At 41.7% G+C, this 18,074-nt stretch overlaps 1 long non-coding RNA gene across 1 annotated transcript in view; it reads right to left on the bottom strand.

The window, feature by feature from the left end:
- The window catches only part of LOC101906544 (uncharacterized), a 69,253-nt gene that overhangs the window by 35,950 nt on the left and 15,229 nt on the right, over positions 1-18,074 (bottom strand). The window contains exon 3 of the long non-coding RNA XR_238035.5: positions 2,001-2,180. This is a non-coding gene — a long non-coding RNA (uncharacterized lncRNA). The remainder of the gene's footprint in view (positions 1-2,000; positions 2,181-18,074) is intronic.

Here is an 18,074-nt window from a genome sequence, read left to right as displayed (position 1 = left end):
CAAAACGGGCTCAAGGAGCAACACAAAAAGGCATGGGGCATGCCATGGGAAGTGGATTGGAAATCTGAGTTCTTTTTGGAAATTTCTAATTTTTGTTACTATTTTACAAACCTGAATAATGTTAAGTTCTTATTTACCCAATTTCATGCCTCATCAGCTGAAATATATATTGTTGCTATTTAGTTGCTAAGTCGTGTCTCTTTGCAACCCCATGGACTGTAGCCTGCCAGGCTCCTCTGCCCACAGGATTTCCCAGGCAAGAATAGGGAGTGGGTTGTTATTTCCTTCTTCAGGGGCTCTTCCTGCCCTAGGGACTGAACCTACATCTCCTACAGCTCCTGCATTGGAAGGCAGATTCTTTACCACTGAGCCACTGGGTAGGCCCTTATTCATTCATCCTTATTCATCTGTTTACCCAACTTCATGCCTTGTTAGCTGAAATATATATTGTATTTTTTATTTATTTATTTTATTTTGATACTTGGGATCTTAGTTCCCTGACCAGGGATTGAACCCATGCCCCCTGCATCATTGGGAGTATGGCGTCTTAACCACTGGACTTCCAAGGAAGTCCCCAGATACACATTGTAGAATATTATATCTTCTGACTGCTTGCCCCCCAAAAAAAAAAATGTGTCTACAGCCAGTTTGAATTTCCTCCTCCTCTGGCAGTAGTTCATACTTCCTGTTGGTATAGCTAAGACCACTCTGTGTCTGCCTTTAGGCTGTGTATCTTCTGGTGAATTCTTCATTCTCTTCATCTGTTTGCTTTTAAAACTGTTTCAAGGTTCATTGCTCTTTGACCTGGTCAGCTCCGCTATTCTTCCAACCCGGTCTAATTCCCCAACTGGAGCTTCAAGACTATTACTGCTGTGCTGTCAACAACCATTTGCTTGTTTGTTTCCACCAACTTTTGGTGACTCCCTGATCACATTCAGGGTGCAAAAATGCTAGGAGTGAACAGTCCACCAATCCACAACCCCTGCCAACAGCACATATCACCGAATCTATTTGGAATCCTTTCCCATGATATACTGGTAGAGGCTCTGTAGCATCAATTCACCCTCTGGAAGAACGCAAAGAGAAACACAAGACAGGGTTGAGGATTAACTGATGCTAATAGAAATGGTCACCAAGATAGTTCAGACAAAACAGGGCATCCCAGGTGAAGGTCTGTGTATCATTACAACAGTATATGGGAAGGTGTGCTTTCCTGGGAAGGAAAAAAATCCTTTTGTTTGTCGTGTAGCTTAAGAGTGCACATCTCGTCTGCCAGTTGCATTGACTGTGGTAAGAACTACTTACCACAAAAAGAGATTATAATGGCAGCATGAACCTCAAAGATGATGTTTATTCCATACCTGAGCCAATAAACCCAAAGCAGTATTTCATGGCTCTTTATCGTTTTTCCATATTATGTTAGACTGATCCTTTCAGCAGGAGTTTTAATGCATTTGAAACCTACTTGGTGGCCAGCTTTAAAAGCATTTAATAAGAGGAATGTAGAGGAAACATCATCAGTGAGCAAGGTTGGCCTTAACGATAGCTTTTACCTGTTTATTATTATCTCCTGCTTCCTAGAGATAAGGGGTCAGCAGTTCTACAAATCAAGCTAAAAAAAAAAAACAACTGAGACTTTCTGGAGCCAAAGGCCCTTCATTCCTGCAGGATAATGCAGGCTACTAGCCTTCCATAATGGGCAGATTGTGGTTTATTCTGTTTTCTTGTAGGGACTTTCTGGAAGGAATTTTATGGCCATGGGCTTCTTGTGAGCATTAAGCAATCCATAGCATGTGTGGGAAAAGAAAGCACTTGTCCTGAAAGCTGTGACTTCAATTTTCCTTCCTACTTGCTGTCCAAGAGTCTCCATTAGACCCTACACTTCTTTGGAGAAAGCAGTGGAAAAGCGGTAGACCGCATGCATTCACAGGGCATGAGGCTCAGGCATCCTTGGGGGGAAAGCCTGACCTTCCCTGCTCACTGAGGTGGAGAGGACTAACCTGAATAGGAGAGTTGAGGAAAAATGCGTCTGCTTCCTGAATAGGGCCTGGCCTTGCTTTGAGAGTATCTAGGGAGCTGATGCTGGTAGCCATCACGGTTCTCACTTGAGCCAATCTTTCCCTTTGGTCAACACACATTTCTCCAGACAGAGGCATTCTGCTGACTTCCAGTAGAAAGATCTGCAAGCAAAGGTGAAGCAGAATTATATGGAGCAAATGAAAATAGAACCTGTGGGATAACATGCCACTCTACAGAAGTAAATATGACAAGCTTTGACCCACAGGAAACTGTTTTATGGTGAAGAGTTTGTCCTTTCAAAGAAAGGACTGGGCATTTTATTTTTTTCAAAATGAAACCTTAGATTAGTGAAAATATTGCCAGATGCCTGGTGGAAATGATTTTATCCATAGGGACTTCGTGGGGCTCTCTCTTGAAAAATTAACCTTCAATAAATAAAAAAACTTTAAATTCCGTGTTGGTAAAATTATTCTTACATTCGAGTTCTCATCAAGGACTAATATATTTATAACACTTGAAGTTTTTCCATTAAACTGTTTTTGAGTTATGAGCAACAAAAAAATAAGTTTGAACAATTGAAGGGAAAAAAATGAAAAAATTGAGCTCTCGTGTCCCTTAGCCAGAAAGTATGTTATTTACATCTCTGACAATTCTCTGAACATCGTCTCCATCCCCATGTAGCTCTGGGCAGCACCACTATTTACAAGTTTTAGGTAGAAAACCTTTTAACTTTAGCAAATACTTTAATTCAACAAATATGTGTACCACTATGGTAGACGAGAGGTATATCTTTTAAGGTATGCAAAATTGTGCATACAGCACCCAAAATGTGATTGTGACACAGCTTTGGGATTTTTTTTCTTTAGAAAAGAACAAGCTTTATGTAATGAGGAAACATGGCTATTTAAATTTTGGAAATGTAAAATTGGAAAAGCCTGCAAAGAAGGGAGGAGGTTTGTCAGGCAGCTGAGAATTTGGTCAGTAAACAGGTGAAATTGGGTATCCTGGGGTGAGAGTCTTGTTAAAATTTTTTTTTAACTGGAGGATAATTGCTTTACAATGTTGTGTTGGTTTCTGATGTGCAAAAATGTGAATCAGTCATAAGTATACTTGTATCCGCTCCCTCTTGAACCTCCCTCCTAACGCCTCATCCCATCCCTCTAGGTCTTCACAGAGCACCGGACTGAGCTATTGTGGTGATATCTTATATGTCACACAAAATAAGATTTTGGAGGCCTGGCGTGCTGTGACTCATGGGGTCGCAAAGAGTCAGCCACGACTGAGTGACTGAACTGAACATTAATTAATTTAATTTTCACACAAATTTTTAACACAATTTTTAAAAATCTTTGAAGTTGAAGGTGTACAGTATGATGGTTTAATCTCACATATATTGCAAAATGATTACCACAATGGATTTAGTTAACATAAAATAAAAATAAAAGAATAAAAATCTCCTTGTGATGAGAACTTTTAGAATTTACTCTCAACAATTTTCCTATATATAATAAAATATATATATATATATCCTTGCACATTACACCCCTACTACATATTTATCTTTTAACAGCAAGTTTGTACATTTTGACCACCTTCCTCCAACTTCCCCTCATCCATACCCCATAACCACAAATCTGATTTCTTTTTTCTATGATGGTTTGGATTTTTATTTGTCTGTTTGGTTTTGACTCCATATATAAAGGAGATCATACAGTATTTTTTGTCCAATGTCTGACTTATTTCATTTAGTATACCATCTTCCTGTCCCATGCAGCCACAGGTCCCCTTTTTGGGGCTTCCCTGGTGGCTCAGCTGGTAAAGAATTTGCCTGCAATGCGAGAGACCTGGGTTTGATATCAGGTTGGGAAGATCCCCTGGAGAAGGGAATGGCTACCCACTCTAGTATTCTGGCCTAGAGAATTCCATGGACTCTATAGTCCATGGGATTGCAAAGAGTTGGACACAACTGAGCGACTTTCACTTTCATGAAAACTTACTTCAAGGTTCATCCATGTTGTCCCTATGGTAGAATTCCCTCATTTTTATGACTGAATCCAATTCAGGTCAGTCACTCAGTCATATCCGACACTTTGCTACCCTATCGACTGCAGAATCCCAGGGATGGGGGAGCCTGGTGGGCTGCCGTCTATGTGGTCACACAGAGTTGGACACGACTGATGCGGCTTAGCGGCAGCAGCAGCAGCACAGCAGACCTCCCTGTTCATCACCAACTCCCAGGGCTTGCTCAAACTCATGTCCATCGAGTCAATGATGCCATACAACCATATCATCCTCTGTTGTCCCCTTCTCCTCCTGCCTTCAATCTTTCCCAGCATCAGCATCTTTTCCAATGAATAAGTTCTTTCCATCAGGTGGCCAAAGTATTGGAGCTTCAGCTTTAGCATCAGTCCTTCCAATGAATATTCAGGACTGATCTCCTTTAGGATTGACTGGTTAGATCTCCTTGCAGTCCAAGGGACTCTCAAGAGTCTTCTCCAACACCACAGTTCAAAAGCATCAGTTCTTCAGTGCTCATTTTCTTTATGGTCCAACTCTTATCCATACATGACTACTGGAAAAAACATAGCTTTGACTAGATGGATCTTTGTTGGCAAAGTAATGTTTCTGCTTTTGAATATGCTGTCTAGGTTGGTCATAGCTTTTCTTCCAAGGAGCAAGCATCTTTTAATTTCATAGCTACAGTCACCATCTTCAGTGATTTTGGAGCCTAAGAAAATAAAGTCTGTCATTGTTTCCATTGTTTCTCCATCTATTTGCCATGAAGTGATGAGACTGGATGCCATGATCTTTGTTTTTTGAATGTTGAGTTTCAAGCCAGTTTTTCCACTCTTCTCTTTTACCTCTGCACTCAGAGGCTCTTTAGTTCCTCTTCATTTTATGCCATAAGAGTGTTGTCATCTTCATAACTAAGGTTATTGATATTTCTTACTGTAATCTTGATTCCAGCTTGTGTTTCATCCAGCCCAGCATTTCTCATGATGTATTCTGCATGCAAGTTAAATAAGCAAGGTGACAATATACAACCTTGATGAACTCCTTTCCCAATTTGGAACCAGTCTGTTGTTCCATGTTCAGTTCTAAATGTTGCTTCTTGACCTGCATACAGATTTCTCAGGAGGCAGGAAAGGTGGTTTGGTATTTCCATCTCTTTAAGAATCTTCCACATTTTTTTGTGATCCACATAGTCAAAGGCTTTAGCGTAGTCAATGAAGCAGAAGTATATGCTTTTCTGGAATTCTCTTGCTTTTTCTATGCTCCAACGAATGTTGGCAATTTGACCTCTGGTTCCTCTGCCTTTTCTAAAACCAGCTTGAACATCTGGAAGTTCTGTACTGCTGAAGCCTGGCTTGAAGAATTTTGAGCATTACTTTACTAGCATGTGAGATGAGTACAATTGTGCGGCAGTTTGAACAGTCTTTGGCATTGCCTTTCTTTGGGATTGGAATGAAAACTGACCTTTTCCAATCCTGTGGCCACTGCTGAGTTTTCCAAATTTGCTGGCATATTGAGTGCAGCACTTTCATAGCATCTTCTTTTAGGATTTGAAATAGCTCAGCTGGAATTCCATCACCTTCACTAGCTTTGTTCATAGTGATGCTTTTTAAGGCCCACTTGACTTCGCATTCCAGGATGTCTGACTCTAGGTGAGTGATCACACCATCATGGTTATCTGGGTCATGAAGATCTTTTTTGTACAGTTCTTCTGTGTATTCTTGCCATTTCTTCTTCATGTCTTCTGCTACTATTAGGTCCATACCATTTCTGTCCTTCCTTGTGCCCATCTTTGCATGTAACGTTCCCTTGGTATCTCTAATTTTCTTGAAGAGGTCTGTAGTCTTTCCCATTTTATTGTTTTCCTGTTTTTCTTTGTATTGATCACTTAAGAAGGCTCTCTTATCTCTCCTTGCTATTCTTTGGAACTCTCTGCACTCAGATAGATATATCTTTCCTTTTCTCCTTTACTTTTCACTTCGCTTCTTTTCTCAGCTATTTATAAAGCCTCCTCAGACAACGATTTTGCCTTTTTGCATTTCTTCTTATTGGGGAATTATATAACATATATATTACCCTCTTCATTTCTTTATTAAGATTGTTTCTATGTCTTGGTGATTATAAATGATGCTGCTATGAATGTGGGGGTTCAGATCTCTTTACAAGGTATTGTTTATGCTTCTTTTGGATATGTTCCCAGAAGGTGAGTTGCTGGATCATATGGTAAGTAAATACACTTTCCCTTGAAGCAATTTCACAGTGAATATGCTCTGGTCTCACCACTGCCTGCCAATGAAATGAAGGGTTCAGGGAACTACACTAACTCTGAGGCTACCTACCCAGGACCATGAGAAATGATATCAATCCCAACAAGAGAGCAGCGCCTGGGAAGGTGCAGAGGAGCTGGTCTATAGAATTGGTGAGGGAGCATTTTCCAAAGAGTTGGTAAGTATCAGAGAATGTTCACCTAAAGAGTAAAACATTTTCAAGAGAAAAAAAGCAAGAAGGGCAAGTAGAATGAAAACTGGTTGTTGTTGTTCAGCCGCCCAGTCGTGTCCAGCTCTGCGTGACCCCATGGACTGCAGCATGCCAGGACTCCATCCCTCACTCTCTCCCCTTCATGGATCACTGCCTTGTCATGGCAAAGGGGCTTACATAACTCAATGAAGCTATAAGCCATGCTGTGTGGGGGCACCCAAGACAGACAGGTCATGGTGGACAGTTCTGACAAAACGTGATCCACTAGAGGAGGGAATGGCAAAGCACCCCAGTTCTCGCCATGAGAACCTCATGAACTGTATGAGAGGGAATTGGTTACTAATCCATTTAAATTTTATCATATCTTTTACCCTTAAAAACATTTTATCTCTGAAATTTCTAAAGTTGGGAATTATGCTGTTGTCCAAACAATTTGGACATTCATTCATTCATTCACCCCTTTATTATTTAAGTTTTTTTTTTTTTTTTTCAGGCACAATTACCAGTATCACTTTTCCTGAGGCAGAAGCCCTACACACAATGCCCACTGGCCTATAACATCTTTTTAAGGGAAAAAAATAGAAGCTGATATCAAGCAAAATCCTTCAGAGATTTTCAAAATGAATCTGGTTCTGGTATGTAGCTTTACCCAGTATCTTATTTCCATTTAGATAAACGTCTTAGTTTCTCCTTTGTAAAAACGAAGTAACCCTAAACATGAGAAAAGTCTGTATTTGCTTTAGAGGTTTGGACAGCCTAGATGTTATGAGATAGCATTAGATGTCAATGCCTCTACAAATGATCTCTTATCAAACCAGACCCAAGGAGAGAAAAAATGAGGGCATCTTGTTTCAATAAGGAATGATCAATCATCCTGCATCTGGTAAAATTCAATTTATCCACAAGAAGTTACTTTGTATCACACGGAATATCAAGGTGATTGATTAAAAGTGTTTTTCACTTATATACCATTTGCATCCTATTGACTGCTTTCCCCTAGCTCTGCATTCAAGTCATGGGCGGCAGAGTCCGACCGACTGGGGACTGAGTTCCACTCCCACTATTAACAGCGACCTCACTCTAGGCAAGCTAGTTCACCTCTCTGTCCCTCAGGATCATCATATGTCAAATGAGGATTTACAATACTCAAGAGTTATGAGAATTAAAGGGAAGGAATACCTTAAAGTTTTGAATGGAGTCTGGAGAGTAGTAGCTTTTCTCTATTTCTCATTTTAGTATTAGTAATCTGATTTCAATGTAAAAGTCGACACAGGTTGAAAAAAAGACAGAAATACTTATGATAATTAAATTGTCTCTGAGAGTTTGGGGGTAGAGGGCATACGAAATTCCTCTCCTTTTCCCTCTTCCCTCTTTTTTTTTTTTTTTTTAAACAGGCTATTTCATTTTCTCTCTTTTGTACTCTGTCAAAGCATTCATCTCCTAAGGACCCTTCTTCCCTTCTTAGAGCACATACCAACTCAGATCACCAATAGCCTTTGACTCTTTGGAGTCATCCAGCCAAGTGAGGCAGCAAAGACTAGACTTTTGCTATGTCAATTATGATATTTTGGCAACATGGTATTTTGGCATCCATTTTTCATTACACTGCTGATGATGGGCTAACAGAATGAAGTTATATGGGAAAAGCATAAACATCTGGGGTGCAAACTGATTCCGTCATAAATTCTTGGAAAGAGTTGCTTTGCAAGGTGCATCCCATGGAAGGAAAATAGCTCTGTTGGATGTCAGCCTGGGTACCAATGGTCTAGTAGGGTTCCATACGACAGAGAGGCAAAATTCTTTTCCTAGAACCTATTTGAAAATATACATTTGGTTTCCATTGACACTCCTACTAAAAACTAAAATTCACACAGGGAAAGATGGATACAGTTTAGAGTGGATCAGAATTTGGATAATTACATTTTTAAAGTAACATTTGTTAACTCTGAGGATTTTTAGAAGCAAAAATATCATTTGAAGATGTGACGATTTGACTTGAGCTGTTTAAAATAATAAGCCCACGTTCATGTACACTAGTGTTCATTCATTTTTTAGTGAGAAAATGATTATTGTCTCATGAATTGTAGCTTTCTTGTCTAGCCCTAAATAATGCAACTTTAGTGAGAAAATCTGGGCTCTGAGACACATTACAAACAGTTATAAATAGAGCAGTTAAATTACCCAAGTCCTCACTAGCAGAAGTTTTCATTATAAACAGATATTAAGAGGTTCATCATTCGTGTATGTACATGCTCTAATCTGATTCTTGACAGAACTGAGAAATGAACCCTTCCATATGTGGGTGAAGATGTCTTCTTTTCCTTTTTCAGTTTCTCTAGAGATACCAAAAAAGCATATTTTGTGAAAACCTCTTTCTCAAGGACCAAGTCTCTTTTAGCATATTCCTTGATCTTTCAGGATAAAGATGGAGACTGGGGTAAAATCACACCCCTGTATAGTATGCGGACCTGGTTTTTAATTGCACAAATCCTACATGAATATGGGGTTTCCCCAGGTGGCTCAGATGGTAAAGAATCTGCCTGTAATGTGGGAGTCCCGGGTTCAGTCCCTGGGTTGGGAAGATCCCCTGGAGGCAGGCACAGCAACCCACTCCAGTATTCCTGCCTGGAGAATCCCATGGACAGAGGATCCTGGGGGGCTACAGTTCATGGGTTGCAAAGAGTCAGACACGACTGAGTGACTAACACTGTGTGTATACATTATCACTGTAGGAAAATCAAACAATACAGACTAGTTACCACCAGGCCTTTTCACTTGCGCTTCAGTCAAAAAAATCTGGATTTCTTGTTTGAGGCAATTCCTGATTATTTAGCATTCTGAATATGCTTGAAGAGCTGATCGGACAATTAACTGCTCTGTACACAGACTTTTGCTAAGCACCCTGTTTTCTGGCCTTTATCTCAGGCTTGCCCTCTATTACACCTGATGATTCAACATCCTAAAACTACCCAAGACTATTATCCAGAGTTCCCCAACATGGTTCTCATACCTGCAACAGCAGCACCACTTGAGAACTTCTCAGGAATGCAAATTATCAGGTTCTATCTCAGACCCACTGAGTCAGAAACTGTGGGATGGGGGTCTAGCAATCTGTGTTTTGGCAACCATGATGCCCGCTGGCATTAATGTTTGGGCACCTTAGATTTGGAACAAGCAACTCCCTTGGAGGATAAATCTCTGTCCATGCTCTAGGCTCTGGCTTTCTCTGCCCTGCTGCACCAACAACTGCCCTGCCTGCTCTCAGTCTTTCAAATATGTGTTAGTCTATGGGCCTCTAATGACCTCAATCCTATTCTTTTTATTTGTGCATTCTTATAGCCCTTTTATTTCATTTCTACCCTATCAATTCACTGTAGTTTGGCCATGTTTAGAATCTGGAGTTCAGCGTCACTTTCTCTCTGAACTTTGATGTGCTTAGGTTGCATATTTTATTCATTTCATTTGACCTGAGTGGAACTATACATATAAATATTCACTCTTTAGGATTTATTGATTTTTACAATCCCAATTTTATTTTTCATATTGCTAATTATTTAACAGAAATTATTTTTGTTTTGTAAATACCCTAATGAGAATATTATATTGTCCTGATAAAGATAATTATGCAGTGTATTTATGTTTACTTTGTCAATTTGTTTCCTCAGCTGTTGAATGCTTTTGTTTGCTTGTTGAAATTGGTACCTTTATATTCAAGGTCCCAGGTTGGCCACCTATGAATGCGATTTCTATTTAGCGCAACCTACTACAGTGTTGTTTTGAGTGGGAAGAAAAGAGAGAGGAAGGAGACAAGATGTGACAATAGCTGATTTTCTGTGTGTGCGTTCACCCCTGTTCCTCCTGGATCCACAGGATGCCTGGAGCTCCTGTGGAGCTCTGTCTGGGGGCAGATGGTTTCTGTCTGTATCATCCTCATTACCACACCCTAAGCCAGTTAAGGTACACTTTACTCACTTTAATGCTGGGGGAAATACAGCACAGTGGACTAAAGTGATTTGTTCTAGAGCCCCCCAAAGCAGTGATGGAGCCAAGAGGAAAAGGAATCTCCTGACTCCTGCCTGGGTCTATAGCCCTTTCCTGGATCAAGCCAAGCAGATCTCTTATCTTGGCCTGAGTTGATGACCTGCCAGTAAGGAACTGGCCAGTTGGAGAAAAGAGTTTTGAAACATAAAAGCATCTCATGGTGGGAGTTGGGGAATAGGAAATTGATGATCCTTTAAAACAAGAAACAATTTATATTTTTCCCCATAAAATGAGATTGGAAAGAATCACAGAGGACATTTTTCAGGGTGAATTTAATGTCAGTGGCCACCAAGGTGAGTCAAGTGTTCTCTGCTTCTGCCAATTCAGACTACCATAACTACCATAAGCGCTACTTTGAGCAAACCAAGCCTCAGATCTGACCAAGGACATGGCTAAGTGGTGAAAACTGGATGAAATCCCCATGAAGTTGAAGCACTGGTGTGGAAGGTACCCAACACAAGCAATTGCTCTATGACACCAGTGTCTTAAAAAGGAATCCTGAATGTCTGAGGCTTCCCAGGGGGCGCAGTGGTAAAGAATCCACCTGCCAATGCAGGAGATACAGGAGACATGGGTTCAATCCCTGAGTCAGGAAGATCCCCTGGAGGAGGAAATGGCAACCAGCTCTGGTATTCTTACATGGGAAACCCCACGGACAGAGAAGTCTGGCAGGCTACAGCTTCAAGGGGGTCTCCAAGAGCCAGACACAACTGAGAATGCATGCATGCACACATACACTGTCTGGGCATGCATGCTGGGAAAAGTGTTGTTTGGTCAGAATATCTATGTCATCTCAGAAACTGTAAGAGGAGCATCTCCAACTGGAGTTTTAGGCCAAGTGCTGAGCTATTTTAGGGAGATAGGACAATGGGATGCTTTTATTTTACAGGTGCTTTATGATTTTCAAACATCAAATAATAATGTATCGGGCTTCTCTGGCAGTCCAGTGATTAAAAATCTGCTTGCCAATGCAGGGGACACAGGTTTGATCTCTGTTCAGGTGAACTCAGATCCCAAATGGCAGGCAATAAGAGAAGCCCAGTGAAGCCAAAAATACATGAATAAATAATAAATTTTTTAAAATAATAATGTATCCGATAGCTTTACCTGCATCACAAACTACCCTTCAAGTTTTGGGCATAAACACAAATAAACTATTTCATTCACAGATCTGCAGTTAGCAGCCTGAGCCACTTTGTCCTCCTTGTCCCGAGTTCTCTTGGGTTGGCAGTCAGATGTGAGTTCAGCAGAAGCAGGCTGACCCTGAGCTAGGACACCCCAGTCCTCCCTACATCAAGCCGTGAATTTACACTGCTGCCATCGTGAATCTAGGATGGTTTCCTTGTGGAGGATGCACATGAAATCTCCTTGTCATGTTAAAAATAAGCCTGTAGTTACTCAGCTTAAACATTCACTAAAGAAGATAACCTAATCGTTCATTTGAGGTCTGAAGTCCCTGAGTTTGAAGAAGGGAAATTTTCGTTTCCAGGTCATTTCTATCAGTGGTCGGCCAACTCCCTTCCCTCTGACAATCTCACGCAGTCTCGTGGCGTTGCTGTCATCCTCAGTGGCTCACACGTGGTCCAGCCCAGTCTCTGATTAGAATGGAGGCTCTCCCCCTCAGGTCCACGAAGTCTGCTCAGCCTTTGTCTCCAGTGGCTTGCAGTGCCCCTGCCTCAGTGTACTTTTCCTCTGGGGTTAGCACAGGGAAGAGGGAGGTACATCTGTCTCCTGACATCCCTGTGCCTGGCAAATAGGCTGTCCTTTTTTGTTAGACCAAACTACTCTTTCTTTTATGTGAGCGGCTATATTTCAGAAGTGCAAAACTTTCTGTTGCTTTTCTAACATTTATTTATTTGGCTGTATTGGATCTTAGTTGCATCTAGTGGGATATTTTCTTGCGGTGCACAGACTCTCTAGTTGCTGTGCATGGGCTTAGCTGCTCAGTGACACACGGGATCCCAGTTCCCCAACCAGGGATCAAACTTGCATGTGCTGCATTGCAAGGTGAATTCGTAATCACTGGACCATGAGGGAAGTCCCTTCCTATTGCTTTCCTGTAGACAGTTTCACTAATCAAGTTGTGATCATTGAAGTAGAAGTGGGTAGGAAGATGTCTCAAGACCCTGCTGCTGCTGCTGCTGCTGCTGCTAAGTTGCTTCAGTCAGTCCGACTCTGTGTGACCCCATAGATGGCCGCCCACCAGGCTCCCCCGTCCCTGGGATTCTCCAGGCAAGAACACTGGAGTGGGTCGTCATTTCCTTCTCCAATGCATGAAAGTGAAAAGTGAAAGGGAAGTCACTCAGTCGTGTCCGACTCTTTGCAACCCCATGGACTGCAGCCTACCAGGCTCCTCTGTCCATGGGATTTTCCAGGCAAGAGTATTGGAGTGGGGTGCCATTGCCTTCTCCCCAAGACCCTGCTAGCATTGGCCTTAACTCCAAAAAATTCACTAAAGAAAATAACAAGATAGACTATTTGAGATCTCAAGTTTTTGAGAAATCTAAACACATCTTTAAAAGTTGAGCCTCACCTGGCCACCATATCACATCCCAGCCTGCAGTGACCCCCAGCAAGTTCATGGTCATCCCTGCCCAGCTCCTCTCTACTCTGCTTCCTTTCCCAGCCCATTCATGGGAACCCTGAAATAAGAGAACAAATTCATCCTTCTTCATCCAGCTTTATAATTCTACCATGTTTTCTCAGTACAGCTGCTGCTGCTGCTAAGTCGCTTCAGTTGTGTCTGACTCTGCACAATCCCATAGACGACAGCCCACCAGGCTCCTCCGTCCTAGGATTCTCCAGGCAAGAATACTGGAGTGGGTTGCCATTTCCTTCTCCAGTACACCAGCCCACAAACACCATATCAAGCCAGCAAGCCCTGTTACTTAGGAGACATCACACGGGGGCACAGTGTCTATTTCTCACTGACACCTGCAAACATTGTGAAGAAGTATCTTCGCTCCCACTCCCTTTGGTTTCAGAGGAGAAACCAGCAAGTGCCTTCTTCTTTCCTTTAGGGAAATCACAGGGCCTCTGAAAGTCATCTCCTGGCCCTTTTCCAGTTTTCTAAACATACACAAAGACAACATGAGTAGAGAGTGGGATGAGAGAAGTTAGAAACAGTGTTGACCTCTGATTCCACTGAAAGGGCTTTGCAGGTGACTCAGTGGTAAAGAATCCACCTGCCTAGAATCTCCCACATTGGCGGGAGACTCAAGAGACATGGGTTCGATTCCTGGGTCAGGAAGATCCCCTGGAGGAGGAAAAGCAACCCACTCCAGTATTCTTGCCTGGAGAATTTCATGGACAGAGGAGCCTGGAAGGCTACAGTCCATGGAGTCACAAAGAGTCAGACATGACTGAAGTGACTTAGCACACACACACTGCTGAAATGGTATCTTTCAACAAGCCTTTTAGAAAGATGATTGGCACCCCAGCCTGAAGTTATCATCTCTAACTTCAGAATGCAGAAGAGTGGCCTTTGCTCTCAGTTGTGAGTTCTAAGAGCCAATACTGGGAAGTTAAAAAAGATTCTACAAAGTATTTTACACTATCGTGCTATACTATAAGCCCATGTGTGTACTTAGTCATTCAGTCATGTCTGACTCTTCGAGACCCTCTAGATTGCAGCCTGCCAGGCTGCTCTGTCCATGGAATTCTCCAGGGAAGAATACTGGAGTGGGTTGCCATTTCCTCCTCCAGGGGGTCTTCTCCACCCAAGGATCGAAACAACATCTTCTGTTCTCTCCTGCATCGCACACGGATTCTTTACCCGCCGAGCAATCAGGGAAGCCTCACAATATGGGCAAACATTAAAAAATGTTTTTACATGTGTAATTTCATTGTCATTGTGAGTAGAAATCTCTTATTTCAACGTCTGTGGCCCGTTTTCCTTTATCCTTTTTGCAGACCACTCTTTTTTTTTTTTTAAACAAATCAAAACAATTTATTGTAAGAGTTTAAGAGTGTCTTTACAGGCATCGATTAGTTTAAATATCATAGCTCATTCCCTTGCCTTCAGCACCAAGAAAATTGATGTGATGGCCTGTCGTAAGTTGGTTTCCTCTATTGGTCTTTTATCTGACAAGACACCTTCGGCAAAGCAACGACAAAGGCTCATCAATATGTTCCTTTTCATCTGCCTGACACTGAAATCAATGGGCTGCAGCGGAAGTTCCTCTATCAGCATTGTCAGAAATGATCACCATGCCGGACACAGTCTGCTACCTGATTTCTCTGAGCATTTGTTCATTCCTGAAAGCTTTCTCTCTGCTATTACCACACTGACCCTGTTCAGAGGTCAGAGACAAAGACGCTGTACAGTCAAAGGGTGCTCAGGAAGTCTGGGAAGGGGAGACTCACTCAGAGTGTGAGATGATATAATGGGTCTGCAGAGCAGGCCCTTGGGAGAAATCACATTCTCCATCTCTGGGACATGTGACCTGCAAGATCTGTGTTTGTGAGCCTGGAAGCTCTAATCTGTCATAAGTGACAGCTGAGACTAGAGGTTTACACTCAGGACCAAGCAAAGAATTTACCCAAGCAAAGGTGGTTGGGTGGGCATCATTGATTTGCTGAAGAAAATTTAAAGAGTTCATTAAAAAAATAAATAAATTTAAATTAAAAACATTTTAAATAATGAAATACAGATATGATTCTATAAATATTTTGTTTTCTGATTCGCCAATGATAATAATTACAGGAAAAACAAGCTGCCAGATATCTTTGAACATATTGAGATAATTTTCATTCCTCAGTGATCACAATAATGATCACATAGAATACTGAATTTCACTAGCAATTGGAAACCTCAAGAATGAGGTCTCCCTGACTTGGCAGCTACCGGCTTGTCCTTATTCTAAAAGAACAGTGTCCTGGGAACCCACAGCCTTCACTTGGAACTCTAACCCAAGGGAGAAGAAAAATCAAAGACTGCTGATTTCAGGGAGTGACATCCAAATTATTCTGACTGGTGAATATCTAAATCATCAGAGCAGTTGGTTGTTCTCTCCTTCAAGATATATAAAAAATTCATCTGCTAAAAGGGAAGACATTCTTTCCTCCCAAAAACCAAATTTTGCCTATTTAAAATGCAATTTCTTGGGACTTCCTTGGTGGTCCAGTGGTTAAAACTTTGCCTTCCAGTGCAGGGGATGCAGGTTCAATTCCTGGTGGGGGAGGTAAGATTCCATGTGCCTTGTGGCCAAAAAACCCCCCAAAAATGTAAAACAGAAGCAATACTGTAACAAATTCAGTTACAGACCTTTTAAAAATGGTTCAAATGAAAACAAAAAAAATCTTAAAAAAAAAAAAGCAAAGTGCAATTTCTTTTGTTCTACATACTGGTTGGTAGTTATATACTTTTTCCCCCCTGGAAAACAATTTGCTTATTCTAAAGTAGCAATATTGACCCTTCAGAGATATTTTCTCCCTTCTTTCCTTGTCCCCATCATGGTGAAATCCCACAAGTGATGACCATATAGTTAAAATTCTGGGAAGCTCTAAAGTAATACATTCAGTGACAAGTGTCAAGAATTCCTCTGAGGTGGCAAGTATTGTGTACTTCCAGGAAAATGAAAGTGTTAGTTGCTTAGTCGTGTCTGACACTTTGTGGCCCCGTGAACTATCGCCTGCCAGGCTCTTCTGTTCATGGGATTTCCCAGGCAAGAGTACCGGAGTGGATTGCCATTCCCTTCCTCAGGGGATCTTCCCGACCCAGGAATCGAACCCAGGTCTCCTGCATTGCAGGCAGATTCTTTACCATCTGAGCCACCGGGGAAGCCATGATATCCTACTAATGGGGTGACCAAGTTAAAAAAATAAAACACACACACAAATCAAAATTATCTGGAAAGAGGTCTGTGCCTTGCAGGAACCCTTGGTCACAATGCCAGGGGGCCTATGTCCATCCTTAAAGGTAAATATCCTGCAAGATCTCACAAACCATGTCAAAACAGGGCTAAGACTTCTCTGGTGGTCTAGTAGTTAAGAATCTGCTGTCTTTAGGTAAACTCTCAACAAGTAGCTATTGAATATCCTTGCATAATTTGAGAATACGTATATATTTAATTTTATAAGAAACTGCCAAATAATTTTCAAAGGGATTTATCATTTTACAAATATATGAGGTCCATTTGCTCTATAGCCTCACTATTTGGTATTTTCAATCTTTTAATTATTAAAAAGTTTAATAGTAACTCTCGTGAGTATGTAGTATTATCTCATTGTATTTTAACAATCTGCATTTTGTTAATGACTAATTCTACTGTTGTTGTCCGGAGAAGGTGACACCCCACTCCAGTACTCTTGCCTGGAAAATCCCATGGATGGAGGAGCCTGGTGGGCTGCAGTCCATGGGGTCGCAAAAAGTTGGACATGACTGAGCGACTTCACTTTCACTTTTCACTTCCACGCATTGGAGAAGGAAATGGCAATCCACTCCAGTGTTCTTGCCTGGAAAATCCCAGGGATGGGGGAGCCTGGTGGGCTGCTGTCTATGGAGTCACACAGAGTTGGACACTACTGAAGCGACTTAGCAGAGAAGGCAATGGCACCCCACTCCAGTACTCTTGCCTGGAAAATCCCATGGATGGAGGAGCCTGGTAGGCTGCAGTCCATGGGGTCGCTAAGAGTCGGACACGACTGGGTGACTTCACTTTCACTTTTCACTTTCATGCATTGGAGAAGGAAATGGCAACCCACTCCAGTGTTCTTGCCTGGAGAATCCCAGGGACGGTGGGGCCCGGTGGGCTGCCATCTATGGGGTCGCACAGAGTCGGACATGACTGAAGCGACTTAGCAGCAGCAGCAGCACTGCTGTTGTCAGTCACTCAGTTGTGTCTTACTCTTTGCAACCCCATGGACTGCAGCACACCAGGCTTCCCTGTCCTTCACCATCTCCTGGAATTTGCTCAAGCTCATGTCCATTAAGTTGGTGATGCCATCCAACCATCTCATCCTCTGTTATCCCCTTCTATTGAGCAACTATTTATGTGCTAAACAGCCAATTTGATTATATCTTGTGAAATATCTCTTTGATGTTTTCACCCATGTTATAGAGGTGTAAATAGTTTTAATTTTGATGAAGTCTACTTTATCAAGTTTTAGTTTATGGCTATATTTTTTGTGTCCTAAGAAATGTTTGCCTACACTCAGTTTACAAATATATTCTCCTATGCTTCTTCTATAAACTTTATGGTTTTGACTTATGGTTTGGTCTCTAAGAGAGTATTACTTGCTTAGTCATGTCCAACTCCTTTGGGACCCCATGTACTACAGCCCACCAGGCTCTTCTGTCCATGGAATTCTCCAGGCAAGAATACTGGAGTGGGTAGCCACTCCCTTCTCCAATTTTCCCCGCCCAGGGATTGAACTCTCTTGCCTTGCAAGCAGATTCTTTACCTTCGGAGCCACCTAACCCATCTCAAATTAATTCTTCTGTGTCATGTGAAGTAAAATTTAAGTGTTTTTTTTTTCTTTTTAAAATAAAGATATAAAGTCATCTCAGCAAAAAGAAAAAA

This window comes from Bos taurus, chromosome 17 (assembly GCF_002263795.3).
Source record: "Bos taurus isolate L1 Dominette 01449 registration number 42190680 breed Hereford chromosome 17, ARS-UCD2.0, whole genome shotgun sequence".
In the NCBI taxonomy this organism is placed as follows: domain Eukaryota; kingdom Metazoa; phylum Chordata; class Mammalia; order Artiodactyla; family Bovidae; genus Bos; species Bos taurus.
This window is presented reverse-complemented; position numbering and strand designations above follow the sequence as displayed.